We start from the raw sequence: 26,844 nt of genomic DNA, 5'->3' as shown, positions 1-26,844 counted from the left end.
ATAGCAAACAACTGCTTCATTAACATGCACAACTTCCTTAAAATTAAGAAAAAATCCCTAAACAAAAATATTAAAATTACTTTCCCACCTTATTACTAAAGGAGTTAAATAAAGGAAAATTAATAATGGCAGTTTAAGCTGATTTGGAATATTAAAGGGAAAATCCTGAATTTAAAATAGGATTCAGGTATCTTACTTCTGAGCTAAAATTTGGGTGAAGTGAGGTGAACAGTTCATGCATGTTTGGAAGGTCTGCTGTAGTTTATTTACTTCCCAGATAAGGGATAAACAACAGCAGACCTCTGAAATTATGCATTTGTAACATGTCATTTCATCATTGGATTTAAGCGATGAGTATAAACTAAATTGAAATAATACCACCATACAGAAATAAGAATTTTTTTTTTTTTTGGTAGTGAGGTATCTACCCCAGGCATCCTACTAGCCAGATAAATAGATACCTCTCATGCTAAGAAATAATTATTGCCCCAAAGACATTTGCAATCATGAGACAGAGTAACCACAGTGCTTACATCTCTCATTTCCATGTGTTTGGGAGGCTAATTTCAGTGTGCCAAGAGCCTTCCAGGCAAGTAGCTGTGGGACTACAGCTGACTTGGGATCAGATATATAAATATATATATATATTCAACATGAACCAAGTACAGACAGCCAAGCCATTTAGTATCCAAGAAGATGGACAGATATCCCTTCTTTCCCTTTTTTTTTTTTGTCTGCTAAGAGACAATATAAACAAGAGTCCTCAAGACAGGCAGCCAGCAAGCCAATATTGTTCATTAGCAATCCCCTCAAAACTGAGTCTATTAAGACATTCACTTTTTATTACAAAAGAGACTTCAAGCTTTACCATAGATCCAGAAAATTATAGGTGAAAAAATATCCAGAAAGAGTTATGATAATGATTAGAGGCCTGAGAAACTTGTCCCTTTCGAAAATAAACAAAACTCTGAGAAGAGTAACTTGGTTAACTTACCCTCCAACTACCTACAAGACAAAATAAAAACCTACAATGGAAGGATATCAACCCATCAGATATTTATATATAACAAGATCTAAGAGTCAGAAAAAAAAAAAGGAGTACAAAGAATAAAGCACAAGCATAAATGAGGATTGTTTACCTTTGGGACAGTTTTACCAATATTTATGAACACTTTATGCCAAGCAAACTGGAAAATGAAGCCCAGCATTAATGCTGGCTTTAGAAAGCTCTCTTCAGTCCATCCAGGTTATAGCTACTAGGTTTTAAGGAACTGTCATGGCCAAAGCTGTATCAGAAACCAGTGTTGCTTGGCTGAACCTGTAAAAGACTTCTTGCCTGGAAAATTGCAAGTTGAAGTGTCCAATTAGCCAGACCTCAGGATATCTGGAACTTGTTAGGGCTTTCTTATCACCTCCAGTACAAGTAAAGCTGCACTAAAACCAGGCATCATACTGAGGCCCTAGGTAGACAAGGCTTTGGATAGAAGGTACACTGTATCTGCATGTGTCTTTAAGTGTGTATTACTTTAGAACTATGATATCTATTGTCAAAGTCTGTGATGTTCCTGCAAGGGCTGACGGCAGATTTATGGCTGCACGCACGGCAATCACCGACACAAAGGGTCGCCCACACATTTCAGAATGTAATAGCAGGGCTTCTGGCTTTGTCTAGGCTCAACATGACTGCACATCGCTCCCCCTTTCAGCCCTGGATTATTGTGTCTTGATTGTGCATCTCTGCCCGTAGCTCCTGTTTGCTACTGCTGTCCCCTTCCCCAGTTTCTGGTAAAGCACTTCAGCAATGTGCACGCACTGACAGAGGGCTGAAAATTATCTGTCTTCAGAAATGTGTTCATGACATTTTCTCTGGCATACTGCAATGCCAAGGAAAAGAACACTGCTCTGGTAAATACAGAAGGAAAAGACATTTTAACAGCTGCTCTTTCTGTGTTTCCCCCCTCCCCCTCCCAAATTTTTGAATTTTCACCTCAAGTAGTGCTCTGGTATTTGCATTTAGCACCAAGCACCAGCAATTTACCTGAACAAAGGTACCTCCCCCTGGCAGGAGGCTGGGAAGGCAAGAATCACTTCCTATCGATGGAACCAAACATTTGGAGAGCAGCTTTTAATCGAGATCGATACCTATAATGAGAAAAGGGCTTAAAACCAGCAAAGCAATAATGCACATATTAGCTTTTTGATTGAACATGCTGATAACCTCAGGAAAAAAAAAAAGCATACAAAAAAACCCCAAATACACCAGTCAACGCCTAACAAACATAATGGAACTGCTGCCCTCACAAGGGGGTTAATTCAATCAATCCCAAATCTTTAACGACAGACACCAAAATACTTGCCTACCCCTAGCTACACAATTGCTCTTTTATCCAATGCATTTCAACAGAGGCTCAGTCTGAGACATTGCTAAAAATTCTTCCTCCTTTTAAGATATAATTGACTTATCTAAACAACATATTAAGCTAACCATTTATTTTTGTAGGCAAGAGAATAACTACTGTGGGGTTTTTTATTGTATAATTTCAGTTCAATAATCCTACTGAGAAGGTTTTTAGTAAAGACATGAAATTTCAGAGCATGAATGTCCTACATCTGCTCTTACAGCAGTTCTGTTTTCGCTACATTTAATGTCCTTTAGATTTTACAATTTTTTATAGTTAGCTACTAATAAATATCAAGAAAAGTAGCTGAGTTGGGATACAATGCTAATTAAGAGAGCTACTTAAACTACTCAGGGTGGTCTGAATTTTGAGTCAATTCTTCGAGATATAGCTTCGATCTGTGGTGTCCCTGCAAGATACCTCAGCATTTTCTCCTTCCAATTCCTTGTCACAGAAAATTCCTCTGGTTTGAAATGTCCCTTGACTGTGGAAGAAGAAACTGGACAATTTTCATTTTGTGTAGTTAGACTACTACCCTATCATTTTCATTTTCAGGGCATTAAGGCATACAAAAGGAAACAAGGTCTTCCAATGACCTCCAGCCAAAAGTTTCTATGAAATAAGCAGTTTCCCTTGAAATATTTTGAATATTGAAAGGGGAAAACATTCTGTTGGAAAACACTCAACTAGTCCTATTAAATACAGTAAAGATCCTAATAGTGGTCTGCTGGATCTTTGCTTATCAGCATCAGAGATGCAGCCTCCTGTTTACCCAGGGGTGACAGATGACCTCAAAAGTGCAGAATCAACCATCCACCAAGTGCTTAAGGGATTTAGGATGGGGCTTGACAATTTGGGGAATAGAGACCAAAACAAGGCTTTCTTTCCTCTTAGTACTTGTTCTTGTGCAGTTCAGCTCCTTCCCCTCCCATAGTTCATTCCTTCATAATTAGTATTAAGTTACACCAGTACCTCAGTTTTTGTATTTAAACCAGCTTTCCCATCCCTAGGCCAAACAAACATAACATCTGTATGCTTGAACCATAACTTCTCTTGATTTTTGTCACTTGAAGCAAACTGACATTCAGATGAGCAGAAAAAGAGTAAAAACATTAATCTAGGCAGACTAGCTCAGTTGAGCTCAGTCCAGCAACAGATATCCCAACAGCTTCCACATCCCCAGATCACTCAGCACTCAGCATAGGCAGCCGTAGCAGCTCTATGTTTTGAGATTTCAGAGTGACACTAAGTTGAGTGGAACTCAGGCTGTACAGTGAACGAGCAAAGACATGGAAGACTGTCCTCATCACCAACCTACCGCTCAACAGCTGGGTTCCTTTTCAGGCTCTGAAAATGCATCTCGCAACACATTTGTCAGCACCGTGAAGTCCATGACCAACAGAAGTGATGGTCTCTCCAGTTCCTTCGTCTCTACCCCCATTGCTCCCCCTCACAAAGTGGGGAACAGATGACTATAGCAGGAAGAGAGAACATCCATCTGAACACATACTAGAATACAGTTTTAGTTATTCAGTTTAGAGATGTACATGCCTTCCAAGGATGCTAGTGAATCAGTAACCTATGAAACCTTATTAAAGTTGTATTATACATTTTAAACACTTCAGTGTGGAATTCAACCCATTAGAAATATAGCAACATTATATTCACTCACAGATGAGTTACATACGTCTATTAAAGGTTGAAAATAGCTAATATTTCCTATCTCTTTAGAAGTCTAGGAGGCTCAGTTTCTAGCCAGAGGTCTGAGAGGTTCATCAAGTTTATTACTAACTGGGCAACCACAGTTTATATAACAGGTTTAATTTTTCTTCTCAAGCTCTAAATGAATTTCACTGAAACGGGCAATAAAATAGTACAAGTATTGAGATGAATCTGGGTTCTGTTCACTTCTCAGTATTTATTGCATGAAGAGGTAAATATTGACAAAGATAAAGAAAGATTAAAGGAAAGTTAGCAAGTCAATATGTGCCCTGAAGGAAGAGAACACTTGATATTTATTAAAGTCAGGCTGAATTATCAGGAGAAGACTTTCCTCTGCTTTTCATGAGGAGTGCTGGTTTACAAAGGACCATTCCTTGTTATCCAATATCTTATTTGACATTGACCAGAATTTTCTATGGAAGAATCAAGGCCCCATTCACTATATGCCCTTTCCCCCCACCCAAAATAAAGAGATAATAATAAAAACACACACACACCCCTACCTCTAGATGTAGAGGGATCATCCATCCCACTTGCTTCCAAGCCACAGAGTATATGCTCCTATGTCTTTTTTTTCCCCAATGGCACTGTTGCCATTACAAACACTGAGCATTTTCTTAGTATTTAGGCACTTACTAAGGCTCATTCATAATCAAAACATTTTGGCACACATCTACAAGCCAGGATAATATTCTCATTATTTGCTGAAAGAGAATTTATTATTTAGCATTCTAACCTCAAAGGTAAGTCAAAAATACAAGCGATGCTATTATAGAAAAACAAACAAATGAGCTTCATCTTCTTCAACCAAGACATTAGATTCGCCTTTTGGCCTAAGCTATCAGGAATATCAAATCTCTGGAATAGTTTGGTTAACTCCTTAATGATTAAAAGCTAGCTTTATAATATAGTAAATAATAAGCAATTATAAAAGGTAGATCCAAAACTATGGGTTTTGCATGAGTTTTACACTTGGTTTTCAGTTGGACACCACGTTGCCGAGTTAGAGGAAAAAGTGGAATTTATAAACACTTGCATTTGAAGACAGTGTCTCTCTCTGCTGCTTTGGTGATTTTCCCACATGCTCAAGATAACTAGAAAGAAGGAAAATACTACACACTCATCAAGAGGGATGCCATGTCATCAGAACATGAACCACATACAAGTCCAGTTAAGGGAAATAGACCAAGTACGTGTGAAATCTAAGTTTAAGTCATGGTCAAAATGAAGACCCTATGTTCAAACAGAGACCAGAGGAAGAGAATACAGACATTTGACCTGCCTTTAGTTTATGCTTGTGGAATCCATGAAACTGTCTATACATTTTGCCCAAGAGCAGCACTGCCTAGTGGGTGGCAAGTGGCAGGTCCTACAAAGGATTCTTGAATCACTCTTGAAGAACACTGATACAGTAATGACAATAAAATGTTCTAACATAGAAAGATGAGGTTTTAGTAACGAAAAGATTTCAGCCAAAAGTTCTTACAGTTTTTTTTTTTTTTTTTTTTTTTTAAGGCAAAGAATGATGGGCATCTGTTTAAAAATAAGGTAAATATAAACTGTTTCTGACTAGCAGATGTTTTTACAACTACAAAAAAATTGAAGGCTCTTTTTGAATGATTATTTTTCCATTATCCCCAGACCAGCTCCCACACAAACATATAGAATTCCAGGACATGTGGGTGAGATCTGCTCTCTTCCTGTGCTGTCAAGTATTGCTTAGTGCAGAAAAGGAGCTCTGGTATCCCAGAATGGATTAGCCAACTTCTTGTTTCACCTTTTTTCACGGGATTAGAGTGTCAACCTGTTGACTCCTAACCAGATGCTTTTCTCTGACTATTTTTCAAGTGACTGGCTTGGCCTCGGCTTTCCCAGTGGCACAAAGAACTAAAACCAGTGTCCTAATCAAGCACCTACTACACACAAGGATATTACATCCTGAATATTCAAAACTAATACCATTGTAAAGAAACCCTTGTACATATGCTATTGTAAATTCCTCCAATACTCCTTTAGGAATAATGTATGCACATATGCTGACACGTCATACCACTTTCCAGCCCCACAATATCTCTTTTGAAGTTCCTTTGCCCCCAGTCATAAGGCCTAAAGACGACTTCTAAAAGGACATCATTTAAAGATTATATTTCAAAAGTAATTTAGCGTCAATGGATTTAGATCAACAGTAACATGTATTCAGAGCTACACAACAAATATCACAAATTCAATCTATATCTTCAAAACCATATTTTCAAAATACTTTACAGTAACAACATACTAAATATAGGCCTATGCTTGTGATGACTGGCTCAGCACTTTTAATCCACTTTTGGATTTCATTGAAACTGAATTCAGTACATGAGGTGACCTGGCTCCTTTCACTGATAGGTTTATGAAAGAACTGGAACTGTCACTTAAAAGAGTCACTTGTCATTAGAAAAAAACAAAAAAGAAAAAAAATATTTCACTGCAGTTAATCAAGCAATTGTCTTCCACAAGCTGCTCATAAAATACACCCTAGATGAAAACTTCAGTATGTATTCCAGTAAGAGTAAGTGAACAAATTCTTCCTGAACAAGCTTTTTCAGAGAAATATATTCAAATTGCTCAATGAGTTTTTTGAGAGCAGCCACATCACTTCTGAAGTTGTTAAAACAACTCTACCAAACCATCAGGTGTGCTGAAACAACCCGTGAGCTCCCTGAAGTTGCAGAGAGATGTTCAGCTAATGAAGAGTGGGTGTAAGACTTCCCAGCACTGCTTGGATCAGCACAGACTCGTCTGTAATAACCCCCCATGCCCATCAACCCAACAGTGGTCTGCTGTTCTCTTTTTCCTTATATACACCATGAACTCATCCACATCACACTGGGATGACACCTACCCCACTGTTCTCCCCGCAACAACAGACAATTTACACCCCTTTCCCTGCTTGTGCAGTCCTGCTTTGGCAGCCTTCCTACCTCAGATGAGGACTGCCAGCCCCCACGTTCTCCAGGCTCAGCTGAGCCACCAAATCACAGGCCAAGCTGCGAGATCCGAGCTGCTTCCAGTGTAATTCCTGTTCCTTACAGCTCTCTGCCCAAGCCCTGCACATTAAAGAGGCAGCTAACAGAGCTGTCAGCAGACTGCTGTGCACCACCTGCTCCTCTAATCTCCCAGCCATCTTCCCTGATTACAGAAAAATCTGATGCACCCGTAACCAAGTCATGGGCAGGAGGATGGCTGGAGACATCACGCAGACAGAAAACAGACCTTGGCAGTTCATGCATGCGGGTGACCACGCTTTCAAATGACCCTGGCACAACTATTATGTTTCTCGTTCAGGTAAATGCCCGTTCCATGCCACAGACCCCCTGAAGCTTCAAGCAAGATGTGTAGAACAAGCTGGGACTTGAACATCCCAAAAGGATGGATATTTACCTGCTGAACACAGTGTGCAGAGATGGAATGCACTCATATTTGACAACAAGGCTTAATTCAGTTAAGTAATTATTTTACCTGTGGTCTTGGGTATTCATTCTGACTGATACAGAGTCTTATAAAAAAGAAAGTCACTACTGATGCCTTAGAGGTTAATGTCTACAAAGTGCATGACAGCTATAAATCCACCAGCATCTAATTGTTGCAGTCTATGTGCCAGTGCCTTTCTTGTCCGGTCTTCTCCTTCCGTCAGGTTTTCTTTTTGTTCTCAGTCAAAGATTTACTTTTCCCAATAATTAAATTAAATTAGATAAATTTGAGCCTAACTGAAACTAATTTTGCATAATATCCCAGACCATTTGCATAAGGCTTCTAAAAATCTCCAAGCTATTTCTCTAGGCAGTGGGGTAGCTAATTATCTACCTCTCCAAGCAGCTTTCAAGGCACCATGGATCACACGTTTAGAAGACAGAACAATTTCATTCCTTCGCAAAAAAAGAAAAAAAGTGCCCATTACAGTCCTAATGTATCATGAAAATTCCATGTTTCCACAGGGATTAAGTAATTCACCCTCTGTGGAATATATTTGATCATATCATATCAGGCAGACATGATGATTATGCCCTGAATATCATCATTTAGGAAATCAATTCCTGAACTTTGGGATATGCAAATCCAATTGATTCTTGAACTGTGGAGCTCTGAAAATGAACTGAGATTCTTTTGTTAGCATACAAATTGTCACCTATTCCTTCAGGGTAGGCTGTACCAAGCTACCTAGCATCCTCTCACATACACCACTAACTCCATCTCCACCAGTAAGATGCCTTCCCCACGCCTCCCCCCCACAGCCACATCCCCTCAGTTTATCAAATATGAAATACAATACAGAAATAATCTAATTCTATCCATTATTCACAAGAACTATTGAATGAATGAATGCAAGGTTGGTATTCACAGACAGTCTCTCTCTACACATTCTTAGAATACAGAGCTGGTTATTCAACAAATTTAGTCCATGTCTTTTTGCTCAGCTGCAGTCCCTTGCCAACACAGCAAACTTCTGACTGGAGCTGATGCACAAAGTGTTGTTTCGGACTGGTTCTCAGTTCTCATCCACCTGCACATACCCATCCTGGATCCAGATGGCTCTTCTGACTCTGCCACAACAGAATTTCAACTCCACAACAAAAGAATTAAGAGGAAACGTCACCTTAGTGAAGAAAAACAAGTCTCTCATGCATTTTGTTTCAGGCAGCTGAATGCTAATGCTATTTGTATTGAAACTATGGTTTACATTTTACTTAATTTTAAAGTTTTCCCCAAGCTCTAGGTAATCACCTTGCTCCTGGAAGGTACATTCAATCAGAACTCACATTAAAATTTTAAATACTCAAAAAAGAAAAAAAAAAAAAAAAAAAAAAACACACCACCACCCCACGCACACAAACCCTCTCATTGCACAGCTGACCAGGAGACTCAGGCCCACACCCCTCCAAGACTAGCCTGCAATGTCAGGGAAGGGAGGAGAGGAAAGGAGAAAGGAGACTGTATAGGTAATACTTGATATCTGATGTGCAGGGAAGAGTTACACTTCAGAAAGTGTGCACTGATCAGGATTAACCAGAATGTACTTGTTGATGTGCCTTAAAAAGCTGCCCATCTTCACAGGAAGAAGAACATTTCAACTCCAGAGCACAGGGAAATTTCAAGGAGCAACTTTTTCCCCCCCCCACCCTTACATTCAATGCCCAAGATACCACAAGACAAAGTGCTCAGAACAAGCCTATTGATAACATGAGGGAGACATGAGGGATTCACATCATGAAGTCACAAGTGCCAGTTTCTCTTCCTGTCTCTCTTTAACAAGAGCTTAAACCACAAATGACCCACCAAGGAACATCTACCACATTACATTTACAACCAGAACAAAAACATTTTCATTTCCCTCGAGTGCCAAGTTATAACCCCTCAATTAAGTTACAATCCCAGCATCATGTTCCTACTCAAGTGTGCCATCTGTCTGAATGACTTCCTGGGACTGGCACAAGCCTACACCTAATTCCCTGGCACTAACAAGAACTCTCTACCCTGAGCCTGGCATTCAAAATTGTTCTGCATCTAAAGCACAGAGCTTAAGAGCAACAACTTTAGAGATCCAAACACGGTCTACAACCATAGCAAAGAATAGTATAAGTTACTTGTCTAGCAGTTTTTAATAATGATCGGGTGAAAGCCTTGAGCGCACATGCACAGAGGAGTTATTGAGGTTTTGGTATATGTTTATGACTAGAACCTAAAAGCGATTTCACACATTTAAAATAGGCAAATTTCTTGTTTTTAAACAAAATCTTTATCTTTTGGAGGATGGGAAGTATTTCCTCCTCACACTTGAATATTTCAATTTAAGCTGTTCTTCATGGCTGTCTCCATTACACTGTTTTGTCTTCTACTACCTACAGACAAACCAAAAGCCTGAAATTATCAGGGAAGAGATTCCCCTTCATCATCCTATCTCCATGTTCTTCTAAAAGACAAAGCCTATCACAGAACTCAGTAACTACCACCCAGCCAGCAAACCTCTTGTAACAGACAAATTGGAAAAACCACCTTGTCAATGTGCTTTTAGGCAAAGGATAAGGATGCATTTAAGATGCAGAGAATTAGCAGAAAGATTAGTCTGAGCAATAGCTGGAGCCTGGAGGATCCATTCTGCCAAAAGCTTCCTATTCAAGTGTGGGTAAATCACAGGGTTTCTGACACAAGTTCTCCCAGAGTCAACAGAAATAACTGTTCTCCTTTTCCGTCCCACAACTAACAGGTACAGATTATGAGATACTCTAGTTCAGTGGTCATAACATCTGCGTTAGTACCCCAGGGTACAATTTTGGATTAGTATTTATTTGCCCTGCTACAGACAGACTGAAATGAAATTTCTTGCTGAAACTCACTGAAGCCAATGGAAAAAAAAAACTCAACCTATTAACCCGAATGGGATTTGGACAAAGTATTGTGTAACTAAAAAATATATGCACATCTAAATTTCTTTGAACTTCTTGCATCTGGAAAGCTGTACATCTCATTACCCAAGTTTTTAATGAGCTTTCTAATAGTTCATGAAAAAAAAAAAAAAAATCCAAAACTACAAGAGACTTGTAATTCTTCATACATTCAGTATTAATGTATTCCATTTTATATATGACACTGATTTAATGAACTTTAGAACAATATAATATTTATAAGTCTGATAACATGTCCAAGAAAACATCTACAATAAAAGTAACTCAAGTATCATAAATAAACAATAATTGGCAGCAGATAATCACCGCAGCAAACTCCATAAACAAAGAAAATTAAGTAAAAAAGATAAGGCAGGGAGAAAATGATAGTAATATTATGCACCTGTTTCTTTATGGGCATAATGAAAACAATATGTTGAAATTCCAATTTGATTGACAGAAGCAAATTAGAATATAAGAGTGAAAAGAAACATCTATTATCAGTAAGGAAACATTTAGAATAACAGATTTCAAGTAGCTGCTTATTTAGAAACAGTTGAATAAAGATGGCAAGTAAAATAACCTTTACAAATATATTTTCTAAACTGTTGAAACAAAAATGATGCATAATTTCCTTGCACTGATTTTTTTTTGTAATGCAGATGTCAGATTCGTGTCACACTGAATTTATTCACTACTCTTTTTTAACACAGACTTATACATTTTCCATGAAGATAAGTTATTTAAATATCATCCAAAGATGCAAATCTGGCTCTGTGACTGCAAAGATTTTTTTTTTTTTTTTTTTTTAAAGAGTGTGAAATAATTCATTACCATATTCATGAGGGAGCAGAATAACCACAGGTTTCAGGTGGAACACGAGCATAAGTCTCACCAGAGCTAAGCTCCAACAAGAGGTGCTAAATCTTGTGAATGTGATTGCTATAGCACCACTGAGACTTTTACAAAAACTGGCATGGGTTTGTATCAATCCCAGGAGCTTTGTAACAGAGAGAAGGCACTGCTCTCTCCAGTGTGGACTCCAACCCAAAGCAGCCACCAGAAGAAAAAAGGATGAAAAGGAGGAAGAGGAGGGAGCAGACAGAGCAGGCAGCACGAGAGTTACCAGTCAAGGATTAAAGTTCTGGTAAACGAGACAAAAAGTTGATGTGAAAACTGCATGGACACTTTTTGATTTGTTGCAGTTTCCTCAAATTCTACCTCTAAAATGTGCTCAAATCCATACACCACAGACACCTCTAACCAAAAGTCCTGCAGAGTAGCTGGGGGCAGGGGGGGAAGCCACCACACACCTCCCTCCCTGTTGACTGTGTGACAGACTCCACAGCATGTAGGTTAGCAGTGTGGGAAAGAGAACGCAGGGGCAATCACTTCATTAGGACCCAACTGATCTATCCCTAGATCTTCAGCTGATTTTTACCCCATTCAGGACACACATTATAGCAATAGGCCATCAGTCTTGCCTGGCAGTTTATTGACCTGGCTTGTGAAGAAGAAAGATTCAGACTAATGCAATTTTGTTGGTTTGGCACAGAGAAGAGGATTAAGTGATCATTCTCTCTACAAATAACATCTTGTCCAATAATTTTGGAATATTGTAAAAAAAAAAAAAAAAAAAAAAAAAAGTGACTATACACGTTCTTTATCTGTACTGCAGTCTGGCTTGATTACCTGCAGTTTGTTTTCTCTACTAAAAATGATTTTTCTTTAAGATGACAGAATCTATTAACTGAACAGCAATAGCACCAACTTTGTAACAGCTTCATACAGAACAGTTTGAACATGATTAAATATGATAAAAAAAGAAAAGGCCTGATTTCTTCCTGGAAAGCTCTAGCAGTAAAGAACAGTAGCAGCTACTTAAGCAACCCTCCCCTCACCATTCTCAGCACTTGTGTCTAACCCAGCTGCATTCCCTGATGAGCAATTTTCTCCCCTCAACCAGCCACCTCCAAACTGCCCATGTGCACCAAGGAACACAGTAGCTCACCACACACCTCATGCGCCACTTTGCCTTCTATCTTAACACAGTGAGGCGAAAGGAAGACACATCTACCCAATGAAGGCAGCTTATGGTGTGAGCATTAGACTTACATAAAAGTTTGAAGTATGATTTTCAATCATCTTGCATTTACTTGTATTTGTTCTCACTCACCCTTGCCAGCCTCCAGACAGCATATTTCAACCTCTCTGTACTTGGAACAAGATTAACAACCAGCCTCTGATTAAACTGCAGAGTTGGGGTCTTCCTCTGAGTTTTCCTCTCCTCACCCCCGAGCAAACGAGCTCCAAGCTTCTCACAGCAATTGCTGTTATGTTTCCTCTAAGCAAGCAACCTCACATAATTTTAGTACTGTTTCCTTCCCATCTCCAATCTTTCACTATTCAAGATCAATCCTGTAGTACATAGTTGTTGTCTTATGCAGTCCCCACTTCAAGTCATTAGCGAATTTTTTTTTTGTCCTACTTTTCAGTAATTAGTCAAAATTATAAATAAGATCAATGCCAAAAATCAATCCCTGAGGAACTCCACTAATAACCTCCCTCCAGCCTTTTGGTTTCTCTTTCAACAGTTTCTTGTCATCTCCTTCAGTCATTCACAACAAAGTTTGTGCTAACCCTCCCTTGCCAGCTTTGCTATGATTTCCATGTAGCAACATATACAATGCTCTAGATATAGGTGATTGAATCTGTCCCAGTGTGCTTTCTTGGCTCACAGGATGAGTGACATGGCAATGGGAGAACACAGAAGGGACATCACCACAGGTCTTACCAGAGAAGGAACTAAAAAGCCATCAGACCTGGCTCTGGCATCTGGAAGGTTGCACACAACTTCCCCATTTAACCAAAACAAGGATTACAATTAGAAAGCCACACAGGAAAAATAACTTAAAAAGTTTCCTTATGTAACTTAACAAGATAAAGGCCAGAGAGACTTATTCCCTGCTTGCACCTCAGAAGTAAATGCCAGAGTTTGAAGATGAACAAAACTAAGAAAAATAACAATGATGAAAAATGCCCCTGAACACATTGTCTGGAAATCAAAAAAACTTCTGAGTACAAAACTAGACTCATTTACGGGACATGACAAGGTTGTCCACAGTGGTTGAGAGTAGTGGACTCACTAACATAGCAGGTGTCTTCCATTACCTGAATGGTTTCTTTCCAAGGATCCTCAGTGCTAGCTTCATGCTACTCCCCCTGGTTCGAGTCAGGTAAAGAATGATACCCACCCTGAGCACTTCAAAAGCATCCCTCCTAAGGACAGGTCTTGAAGTGCAACTTGGTTCACATTCAACTCAACAAGAACTGAAGATACCAGACATTCTACCAGCATACCCATTCCCTGCTCATTGCTGTCTTTTGCTCTCTGCTTATGTCCATTTCTGCAGAGCTTCTCAGACCAGCTCAAGTCCCTCCTTGCCAGATCAGGACATACTTACTATTTACTTTCAATAGTCCCATCAACATGTGAAATCAGATGGATTATGAGATCAAATTGGTGCTGGGATAAAAAGTTCCAGAGTAGCTGTCTTCATTTTATTAACTTTGCCTGCACATAGGTCTCAACAGGAACCTCAGCCCACAGGGGATAGCGAGACTTATTCTGTGCAATATTTTACTGCAGGCTGAGCTGCAAAGGAGGGGAAGAAATTAGGCAGCTGAAGTCAGGTACGAGCAGATATTTGGAAATGCTAACATCTTTACTAACATTGCCTTTTTGCAGGAATCAACGTATTAGTTAAAGCTAAAAGATCTCAGAACCACTGTGAAGAACCATCTGTTTTTAAATCAGTAAGTTACCTCTGACATTTATGAGCACCCTTCACAGATGCAACACTGCTTTAAAAACATTTTCATTATCATTTTGGAAAGATAGTTCTTTCTCTGAAAGATTTCTTTACCATCATTCCCAGAGAACTTACTTTTATTAAATAGACTACAATTTCATTTTGATGAAAAATAACTTTAGAAAAATGTTTACTGTATACATTCTATTGTTATTAGTTCTATTGACCTTTTTCTCCAGCTTCCCTTTTTTCCCCTCTACCATAATGACCAAAAAAAAAAAAAAGCGTTTCCTTTCCCTGTAGAAATTGCTCTGTTAATGAAGCAACTGCCAAAGGCTAAAAGCAGAGCTAAAGAAAGGCTGAGGCTTACTCTGTCTTGTTATACACAACTCTGATATCCTTCTTCACAGCAAAATATCTGAACATGCATATTTTTGCCATTAGTTTGGACAGAATGGAAACAAACACACTAAAAAGACAAAAAGGAAACTAACAAAAAAAACCACAAAAATCGCTCCTCTTATAGTAGAGATGACCTGACCTGTTCACTGGTTGGCACACTCACTTGGGACAAGTTAATCAGGCCAAATTCCCTGTTTTCCCTGATTTAGCAGGAGCAGTGTTCAAGGCAGCATCCCACCTGGCAGCAGTTATTCACAACAGCACAATTCCAGCAGCAAGGTGCAGATGACCAGGCAACACAGCACTCACCTGGCAGCTGCAGGGGACTCTTGTTCAGACTGGTGGCTTAAATAAGATTAGATGAGTCTGTTAGCAGCTGATCTACTGGGTACTTTCTTACACACTCGTGTTGAAAATTTTTGCGTGGTGAAAGTTTCACTAGGACTGGAATATTCCTAAACATAATATTTTCTTACGAACATTACAGTTCACACAACTATTGTAAAATTGTCATTCAGAATTTGGCAAAAATCCTTTTAATAGTAGGGGGTGCCTAAGACCATCTTGGAGACTGCAGCAATAAACTGGGGCACAGACATTTGCAGCACTTTTTAGTGTGCATGTATTTAGTGGTTCTGCTTTGAACTAGGATTTCAGCCCAGTGGAATCCTTGATGACATTACTGTAAATAATAACAAATGTATCATAAGCCACAAAACAAGAGCTACCTATATTTTGTGGTGTTAATGGATAGGCTAAAACGGGTTGCAGGATGCAAGAGGCTTCCAAGCAGCTTGCTGCTTTGCAAGGGCCCAAACTACGGAGTGTGCTGAAGAAAGAGCAGGTCAATCACCACAAGTCTCATCTGCCTAAAGCCTGCAAGGGAAGTTGTTAGAAATCAGCAAGCAACAACTCCTGGTAAATAAATGTTTAGTTATTTTCTCCTCAAAAAGAGAGACTATTTAACCACAATGCAATAAACTATCTCCTCCAAAGTCAAATCAGTCTTGAAAAAGATCCAAGATGGCAATTACTTGGAGATACGAGCTGGACAAATTTGAATACTTTTGTTTTCTTTAACTACACAAAGTGATAAGGACAGGCAATTCACTGCCCTGAACAGGAGGAATAAGGCCAGATTATGTATTCAATCTATTTTTATTAAAGCTTACAAAATATTTTCTTTCCAGTATGACAGTGATGAGTGAATATTTCAGGCTCGCTATAGGCAGCTCAGCAGTTTGCCAATAACTAGGCTTATGAGATATTCAAGTACAGACCCCAGTGCAGCACCCCAACAGTTCAACCACTGTTACTCTCAGTTTCTGGTATACTTGGAAGAGTAACAGTTTATTTCCTTCCTCCCTCTTTTTTGGGAGGTTGATTAATTGCACTAAAAATAGGGAGAAGGGAGGAAAAAGGAAAGAAAAAAAAAAAAGATATTAAACCTGCTTTTTTGAATTCTTTCCTTCTCCATGATTGATTTGGAAGGGACACAAACCAGAAGTGCTAAGTGCCAGGTACTAAGGTATTACAAAATACTGGTGTCTGTAACAAAATTGTGGTCTCTGTTTTTATCACTTGCTGCAGTATGTTCATAGTTGAAGTGCTGAGGAAAGCTTACAAAGTGAAGCAATAAGGAACAAATTGCAAAAATTTTCAAGAGAAAGGGGCAGATAAGCAAGATTATTTGTTTCATCTCCAAGATGAATCTCATTACTGTCAGCATCATGGAAAAAAACAGTGAGGAAACTCATATCTGAAAAACCTTCAGCTTGGGAACAGTCTAGATACTATAGTAGAAAAATTTTGACTCAGTTCAAGGTCATTTATCTTTCTGCTTTTCTCACATGTCACGCAGGAAATCAATTTTTTGGTGCAGGGGCAGAAATGCAAAAAAGTAAAGGCTTCCAGTGTTGGGCCCCATGTGCCACTGTTTCAAATTCCCAGAGCTCATAAAACAGGGATAATTAAATACACCAGCCTCCCAGGGGTAGTGGGAATATTAGTCCCAAAAATAGAATAGTCCAAGAGTGAAAAGTACTCTGTGTCAGTATTTATTGGTATCTTTACATATACTTTAAAAGATTCATTTTTAAACCTATAGGAGAACATACATTAAGGTGCCATCTCAAGTAATAAGCATTTCTGCTACTACAACTTTTCAGAATGATGTCAAGAAACCAAAAAAAGTAGGAGCTAGTGCAGTCAGTAGCAGTTAGTGCAGTCATTATGGAAGACTGCAACTCCTGAGGTCAAAAATGAAGTACAGAAGCTGTTAAAAATAGTGACAGAAGTCAAATTAATTCTAGAATAACTGGCAAAACTTTCTGAGTCTGTATAGAAAGAAGTTCATCAGTTTTCTAACCAGGATACTATATATGATTCTCAAGAAACACAACTCAGTATACTCAACTCTGAAGTGAACAGAGGTCTCTATTGTCCACATAACGCACTGCACACCTTACCTACCAACTCAGTCTAACACTTCTGCACTTGCGGGTCTAAACTTCCTTCCTCCATCCTTCCTGTTTAAAGCTGCCCTAATCAGTTTGGTCAGCCTGCTAGCAGAAATGTCTGCACCCTACTTGTTTGCATGGATCCCATCTCCTCCTAACAGTCTTCAAATCCCAAAGAGAATTCCATTGTCATAGAAGTGGATCATGTATCACCCTTAAAGCCATCCCTATGAAAGTGGCCTTCTCCATTCAGCGGCTTGCTTGCTCTCCCTCTCTATGTATACAGATATGCATATAATATATATCTTCTTCAGCAATATGAAATGCGACTCCCCTGGTAGAAACAGAAGAAATTATCTTTGTAGAAAACCCTGACTTGAAAGAAAAACAAACACCACCACACACACACCACCACCTTAGAGCATTTTCTTGAAACCTTACCAAGAGATGAATTACTACTGATTTAGCTTTATTCTAGTTCATTCCGTCTGTCACCATTTCATTCTTTCCCAGAACTTGTCCCCAGGAGATCTGGAAACTCCAAGTTTAATGTGTGGGGGGTTTTTGTTTGTTTTTTTGGTTATTGTTGTTAATTTTTTCTCTCTTCCTCCTCAACATTTATGGAGAGCAAATTCAAGAAGCTCATCTTTTAGATACAAGCAAAGCAAAACAACAACAACTTTATTTAAAATATTCTGCTTTTGGAATATCTATCCTCCTGGCCACAAAGTTCCAAGAATAATTATTCCAAGGTAATATTTACAACACCACCCCAGAGACCTGAAAGTCAGCTACTCATATTGAAAGATTTATGCAATTCAGTGTCATTGATTTGCAAGAAGACTTTAAAAGTCTCTCCTGAAGATGGGATTAAGATACTTAAGCAAGTGCTACCTTCTAATGTCAGAAAGAGCTAAGAGCCAGATTTGAGTCATTCACTCCTGCCTAAATCTAACAGAAACAAACCCACAGACCTACCATTCAGATAATTTCAGTTTCAAGGTCCACACTTCCGTATTAACAAACCAATACTGTAGTGTGACCAAACAGGCAGCCTAGAGTAAACAACAGTTCCTTACGCTTATAGCCAAGCAGTTCCCTGATTCTACATTTTACTAAATAACCACCTCATCTCACTCCTTCCTTCAGGAACCTTAACCTTCCTCACAAAAGTTGCCTCTCAGACATATTTCCCCCCTGTATACCAAGATCCATTTTGCAAAGACAAAGAAAATAAATTTCTTTTTCTAGGATTCCCCTTTTCACAAATCAGGAATTATTAGGATTACACACATAAAGCAGAGGAAGGGAATCCCTTAACAAGCAAATTGCCAGCCAAGGATTTAAAACAAATTGAACTGAACAGCTAATTCAGTTTAAAGACACTAAGACACTAGGTCCCCAAGTGCATTGCTTGGCACCAAGTAAAACTGTGTACAACCTGAAGACTTCAAAAACAATTTCATTCACCTGTACCAATCTATTATTACTGGTTGTTCCTGTACAAAGAGCCAGACCACTACATGCCTTTCAAAATAAGTTACTTCAAAAGGATTTTATGATTCACAGCATCTATGGCCTTATGAAGGTCCATAAATAGTCCAGGTAGTTAAAGAAAAAAAAAAAAACTGTAAAATTGTCTGTTGCAGCAAGAAAATGTCATTATGAACTTGAGCAATGTCAGTGACAGTATCATGTGCTGAATAGGAGCTTGATTTGAGAGTGTTCTAAGGAGAAAACCAAGTTGATTTAATCTTTGAGCCAGGTGCCAGATATTTTTTTCCAGCACAATGTACACAGTGGGTAACTGACACAATGAAGACATCAGCTTCAAGAAACTCAATACACTTCGAGTTGCTTTTGTGTCAAAAGGCTGCATTTATACAAATTGTACTGGCTAGAAATTGCCAAGTCAGAGCTATATTTTGGGCCCACTGGAAATTTCTAAATGGATTTCTTTTTAACTGAATGACACTCCAACGCAATGAGATATTCACAAATTCATTAAGTAGACATTTTTCTCCCCACCTTGCACCTGCTCTCACATGCTCACATAAACACCACCTTAACCTGTGCACCCGCCTGCAGAACACTGACTGGGCAGGGCTGCTTGTCTGGACCTTGTGCACATTGTGGGGGCCTCTACTTTCTAGCAGGAAGGGTCTGAGGAGCAGCCCTTGCTCTTGCGTGCGGGTGACGCACCAGTGCAGGACCCAAACTTCACACTCCCTGGCCAATATCCCGCCTTCCAGGCCAGGAGGATGCCAGTTCCCAAGGCCAAGCCTGCATTTCTTAATGTAAGGGGTAGAGAGAAGAGATGACTAAGCCTGGTCAAGGGCAGGGGGTTTGTTTTGTTTTTCTTAAAGGCACTTCAAATATTACCTATGTGAAAGTTGCCAGGGTAGCTCTACAAGGTTAAATGGGGGCAGAAACAAAGCTGTACTGCCTATCCATGACCAAGGAGATATTTCTGTGCAGAATTTCCTAAAGAGAAACGATCACACATGCACATGTGCAGTTAAGTACTGCACTTTAGAATAACAGAGTCCCTGCACATGCAAATACATGGCTTGCACACCCAAAAATCTACTACATGGTCAGAACCCTCAGATTCTGCTAACCACAATTTCCAAGTGGAAAAAGAAAGGCTACCTGGGAACACTCACAGACCTGCCCTCCTCTCCCTTCACAACAGTTATAAAAAAATTTACTTCCATGAAATGAGGCTTCTGTGGAAAACCATGCACCTAACAGAACTCTACGAGGACCTCGTTGTGAATACAGGCATATCACAGATTGTCAGCGTATTAAGTACTAAAAACATACTTTGAGCTCCTCCAAAGGTGTTTCTGAATAGACCTCTATTCTTAAAATAAGAAATACCACTCTATTAATATATACTTTAAATTCTGATTTACAGCTTACCAATGCAAAAATTAGGCAATGTTCAGGAGCCATACCTATCTGAACTGGCTTCAGGATGGGCCATCCCTTTGCTCCACAAAAAGCTACAGGAAATTGGTAAGGCCTAAAGTCCAAAAGTCATGATTCGATTCACTCTCACTTCCTCATGACTTGCGGAAAACTCCCGAGAATGTTTTAGGGGCTGTGTTTCATGATCAATACTTTCTATCTGTTTTCTGCAAGCTTCATCTCTGTAGCAGTTCTCAAAACTGTAAGACTTTTTCTTCTTCCAAATGAAAGCCGAGTTTTCAAAGACATGACTGCACTGAAATACTGGAGCCAGGGGTAAAGAGCAAAATTTAGATTGTTCCAGTCATCACAGAAATGAAGAGAGGATACAAAGCAGAGAAAGGCTTTGCAGCCTTATTTAATGACATGAGAACATGCGCTGCAGCAGCCAGTGTTAAATAAGGATCTCTCAAGTCCTGCTCCCACACCTTTGGTAAACTTGCATTTCATTCAGCTCTTTTAGAAATATATTCTATCTCTACTGACACCTAGATATTGCAGGGGTGCAAGACCTACAAAGGAAGCTTCCTTTGCCTTCCTTCCTCAAAGTTTTCAAAGGTAGCTTGCAATTTTAAAGGTTTTCACTTTTAAGGCATTCAAAGAAAGAGCCTTCTGAAGAGATGCAACTTTGAAAAAGCATGAATGTCAAAAAAAATTAAAACATACAAAAAAAACACACAAAAAATGGTTTTGGATGAGCCATCTGAAAAATCAACTAAAATGCCTCACAACTCGATTTGGGAAGATTTGGACTCCATTGCTTCATCCTCTCATTGTATAACTCAAATTAACCACATGGTGGTTCTGAATGACTACTGCCTCCTTCAAAAGGGAAGCAAAAACAAACCAACCCCATAGACCTCCTTTCTTCATCACAATGCAGCCTTTTACTTGCTTTCCTCCCCTTCTCCCTCCTGCACAGGAAGTGTTCTTGTTCTAGTCCATTGAAGGATGGTGTGCTTCCTTTTCGTACTCTCAAAATTTGCAAAAAGAAAATGTCCATCTGCTTCCCTGACAAATCTAAGTTCTTACTGAGTTTTTTTTTTTTTTTGGCCAATACTGCAAAAATTAAATATCTATGTGAGAAGGCATCAGATCATTTTCTGGGTCATGACAAACAGGTAACTTCACCCTAACCACTAAGGGATCTCTGGTGTTTCTCTAGGCATCCTATAGATCCTAGATGTATGTTTAGACACTGACCTCAAAACTCAGCCTGAAAAAAAAATATTTTGTCAATTCAGCAAACCTGACAAAGAACCATTTGGGGGAAGATGAGGGAAGAAGAATATGCTTTGCTTCCTCTTATATTCACCTCTCAGCATAAACTGCAACAGTTTCTGCAAATTTTGTATCAAGACAAAGAAAAGGAGCCCAAGCCAACACAGGCTGAAATAAATGGTCTTCCAACTGCAAAAGGATACCCTGAAGACACTGGGACTATGAAAACACCGAATAGTTACGCATAGGTATATTAATGACACAAAACAAAACATATAGCTGAATGGCTTCTATTAGAAAGGCAGAGCTTTTAGTGATAAATGTAAGGATTTGAATAAAAGTTGCATGTCTTCACAAAGTTCCTTACATAAAAACATTATTCTGTGGATGCATTAATGCTCCCTAGAATGCTATTGATGCTAACATTACATAGTTAACTGGACAAAAAAAAAAACCCCAAAAACACAAACAAACAAACAAAAAAAACCCAAAAAACACAACCACACAGCAAGAACGGACAAAACCTACCTCCTTTCTTGCTGCCGCCCCCCCCCCCCCGCTTTTTTTTTTTAGGGAAACTTGCTACAGCATATTATATTGCATTTCCAGGCCATCTTTTGAAAGCTAGCTGATCAGAACATTTTCCTTCGGCCATTTAAAATAAAATAGAATTTAAGTAGATGCATATTACCAAGTTTTTAGAGAGACATATAAAAATGGCATTTAATTTGAAACTCTACCCTTTCAGAGGACAGGAACTTACAGCACTGTATTAAAAGTTAAATCCCCAAATTCATAGCCTGTGAAAGAAGCAGTTACCCCACGTCCATGCATACTACAGGTCATGAGCATGCACACCTGGATGCATGGTCTGCTCTGCGGATGAGCTGGCCTACCTGCACTGACTGTGCCTGCCAGGCATCACCAAGCCATGAGCAGACCTGGCTGCCCTCCAAGACAGCTGGGGGCTGCATGTCTCTGGGTCAACACAGAAGGAAACTCAAACTAGTAAGCCCTAAGGAGTGAAAGACACTTTGCTGTGGACTGCTTCTCAGGCAGAGAGATCAACATGTAGATTTTTGTCTGTTCATCCAGAGCGCAGAAGATTATTCCCAAGTCATATGCAAGCAGATTAAAAACAAGATCTGATAAACTGCCCAACAAATCTTTACTCTATCATAAAATGGCAATTTTTCAAATGCTAACACTTTGCAGAAATACTGATGTGATAGATTAGAGACTGAGTTGGAAATATGATAACAGTTTATTTACCTGACTCCTCCATTACAAGGAGCTAGGAGACAAGGCCTCCAGATTTCAGAGCCATCTGAGCTTCCCGCTGCCTGAGACTCCCAGGACAGACTCCCGCTCACCAGGGAACCCTGGAAGCCGCTGAATGAAACCAGTATAATCCTTTTAGTTTCACTAGCAGCCTCCACTGATCACCAGCAGTGAAACTGTCAACTCCCATCAGCTTCACACAGAGGTAGTCAGGGATCCTAGCGAGCACACTGAGTTGCTTAAGCTAAATATTGTGCGATTTTAATTTCATATTCTCAGGGAAAGAGGATGGCTTTTTATCCCAATGGAGAATTTTCAATGTTTGGGGAAAATAAAAAATGGTGAACAGGAATTCAATTTCATGGTCAGCTCTATCAGAACCAAGTCTCTCCTATTTGGATGTCTGATGATTTCTAGTAAATTAGAGTCTTTTCCAATCAGTTACTAATTTGAACCAGGACTCCTGTGTCAACAGAGGTGAAATGCAACCATTTTCCTCCAAGTGTTTCCTTCCTACAAGGAAAGGGGAATTAGTTGAGCTGTCCACATCCACATTCAGGGTTTGCCAGTATAAACATTTTGGTCACAGATAAGCTCATATTCTCAATACTTACACAGAAACAGTGATTAGGTAAGCTCTAATAAAATTTTGAAAAATAATTCTATCAAATGGATAGCTCAGTCCCTTCACTGAATGAGCCTAGGTTTCCCAGTTTTAGCTCCTGTTATGCAATCATTCCCACACTGCACTGAGATGTATGCTCCATGGCAAGGAGACTACCTCTTCCTGGATCTCTGCACAACATTTGGCTTTACACAGTCCTGATCTTGACAGGGTTTACCAGTAAGAGGAGGAGCTACAGTTGCAAGAAAGGCTCCATCCATGGTATTTTAGTAATTCAGGTATTTGTGCAAGTAAAGTCTGTCATTTTTTATTAACTTTAGGCTTTTTGAGTACTAAGGAAATAGATTATGGAACCACCCAGGGAGAAAAGAATTGAAGATCCCATTTTACCATAGCTTTCTCTACATATATGAACAACATCTCCTTGGCATTTCAAAAAACCACAGGCTGATTTGAGACTGTTCTGAGGCCGTGCATTAGTATTTTGGGTTGGCCTACTCACTTGCACACTCAGTATTAGACTTGAGTCAAGAGGCCTGTGGGCAGAAAACAGGTGAAGTGGAAAAGAAAGACTAGCTAACCCATCACCAACACAGACATGGCTAAGGTGCTGTTCATTCAAACAGTGCTACGCCTAAGCAGCTAGACTCAGTTGCCATGGCCAAAGGCCTGGAGTATCTTCCCAAGCTCTTGGGGTTAGTGGGGCCAAGAACTCAGGGTCTGCTCTGTCAGCTGCAACAAACCACAAGCTCACTTCAGTTAAACCCAGATTACAGGTACTCTGTCTCACACCTGCTGCGGTTCCAGCGCAAAGTAATTAAAATATCTTAGTGCTAACTTAAGTTGTCTTACTTTTCTCTAGAAGACTGAGAGATTTTAGGCACAATCCATGTCAGCCTGAGGCACCTCCTAACCGTTAGATCTTTGCCAACCTTTAAACCAACTTATATAATTATATGGAAGTCATCCTCACAGAGGTCTACAATTTTATTAGATAACACAGAGTCCCACATTTCCTTCCACAGGACTTGGCAGCAATGCCACCAAGCTGCCACTTCCAAGGCTCCACATGGCAGCTGAGCCTGTTTCCAAGTACTGCGCCCTCCATGGACCAGCAAAGCCCAGTAGCCACCAGCAGCCTCCTCCCACCATCCATAAACTGTAAGTAAACTTGTGTTTTGTGACAACTGGACAGGGAAGCTGGCTTGGCTACTGCAAAGGTGAGGTTCTACCTTTCCACCTTTGAAATTTTCCTCTGCAGGGAAAATATGTGGTTTGATGCAGTATTGCTGCAAGACAGCAGAGGCAAACAGGTGCCAGAAACATTATTTCTCGCTGCAGTTAAGTGAACAATGACAAAAAAGGTTTAATCCATTTGGTTATAACCCTTCTTGGGGTTCTTTAAGAAAGGATAAAAGAGGTATTTTGGCTGCTTGCCTTTTGTTTTAGGGTGCTTGGGTTTCCACACAGACACTTTTCCTCATTTTGAAGAATAAACACAACTATATCCATTTGTAAGACCTGTCATCACAGCAGTCAAGCTTCAAAGAACGGCAATGTCCATCTGTTCGAAGCAGCATCTTAAGACATTTCAGCACCAGTGTTAAATCAGGTTTATTAAACACAAGTCAAAGATAAAGTGGTTAAAGTGGAAATTATAAATAACTTCCCACCTCATTTCACTCTGTGTCACTTTTGCCTAACCTTTCAAGTCACGTGTGGCACATTCTTAGAAAAAAAGCATAATGTTACTCTTCTGCTTCATTCTGCTGCAATATCAACAGCCAGCCATAAATAGTTCTTATCACTGAAGTTTCCATAAAAAAAAAAAAAAAAAAACAAAAACAAACAAACAAGGCACTAAAACTCCTAAGGAACAAAACATGCAATACTAAAATAAATCCAAACAAATGCAAAGTTTTCAAGCTTTAGTATCAACAAGAGATGAGTAAAAATAAAAGAGATGAGGGAAAGACTGCCCTGTTACAGGTAGTTTACCTAATATTTTATCCCCCAAATTATGTGAAGTTCAATCTATCAACTACCAAAGAGAATTAAAAAGTTTTGTTTAGTCAACATAAAATAATAACAAGAGACATACATACAGAGAGAGAAAATTGCCTGTAGGTACCTCTTGTTTCTATTTCTTGGCCAGGGATTCTCTACATACATATTTAAGAACCTATTTAGTGGTGCTACTGTCACAAAGATTAGATGATGGGCAACATGGCTGAAATAACAAGCTTCAGTTTTGCAACAGGGCCCTTGCAAATAAATTCAGGCCAGGCCACTGAAAGATGCAGGCCTAAAAATAGATTTAGTGACCTACTCACTGCTCCTAAACATTGATTTAGGGACTGCCAAATCAAAAGAGCTACCTACAATTGTCAAACAACACTGATAGCAGAAACTGGTTCACTTTGTTAGTGCTTCAATACAGTAATTTTCATCCGTTTTCATCAGTGTTTTCTCTTTTTTTAAAAGAAAAAAAAAGGAAAAAAAACACTCTAGTTTCTGCTTTTCTGCTCATAGATTGTACAAGGCTCAGCATTATTCTAAATAGAAAGTAGTAATCTGAGTTTCTAGCAGCAGTGAGCAATCACTGAAAAGTTCAAACTTATTGTTCTCCCAAATATCCTTTGGTTCTGCTTGGATTGCAAAAGGCATCAAAAACAAACAAAAGATCAAAGACATTGCGAAAAAGCTTGAAATAGCAACAGAAATCTCAGAAGCAAAAAAACAAAAGTCAAATAATAGAAAGCAACAAGAAGCATCCTGGAATATATCTACAAACAAGGCTTCCTACATGCGAGCACAACGATCTCATTTCTCTATCCCCCGCAGTAACATCACTCCAGCCATACTGAAATGAGCTCAGATTCAGAACAGCTCACATCAGGTGTGTCAAAAACCCAACAGAGAGGAAAAACAAACAGAAAAAAAAATTTTTGATAGCACTGTCATCAGGAGTCTTATAGCTATAAACACACCGCTTCATTCATTTTTATACCAGCAGTTAATTTAGTTATTACCATTCAGAAGAAAACACTGTGAAATTAACTCCCTTCCTCTCTCCCTACCTCAGTTTACTTGTGATCTCCATGGGCCCATGGCACAAAGAGACTTTAGAAAGCTTCACAGAGAATCAGAGCTTAGTTACCATTTACCTGGCAGGTTTCTGAAGAGCCATAAAATGAGAGTCCCCATTGTGGTGACAGAGCAGACAACCCGTGGCAAACAGACAACCTCCCTCCACAGCGGGTGAGGAGACACTGCCCCAGAAGCCCACCCTCAAGAGCAACAACTAAAAATTGCTGTTCCCTCAGACCTAGCAACAAGGGCCATCCCTGCTGTGTTTCAGGGTAAAACTAGAGCCACCTGTTTGAATTTTAAATTAACACAATTAATTGAGCCCAGGTGAACTGGGTGGTATTCACACAAGCCACTGCCTGAGTACTAGAGACAGGAGACCACAGGAGAAGGAAGAACAAAACGGCTGGTGTTAGGCAGTCAGGAAAGCCAAGGTGC

The sequence above is a fragment of the Tinamus guttatus genome, unplaced genomic scaffold (genome assembly GCF_059628265.1).
Source record: "Tinamus guttatus ecotype Peru unplaced genomic scaffold, ASM5962826v1 Tinamus_guttatus_pri_ptg000119l, whole genome shotgun sequence".
NCBI classification, from domain to species: domain Eukaryota; kingdom Metazoa; phylum Chordata; class Aves; order Tinamiformes; family Tinamidae; genus Tinamus; species Tinamus guttatus.
Note: the sequence above shows the minus strand (reverse complement) of the source record.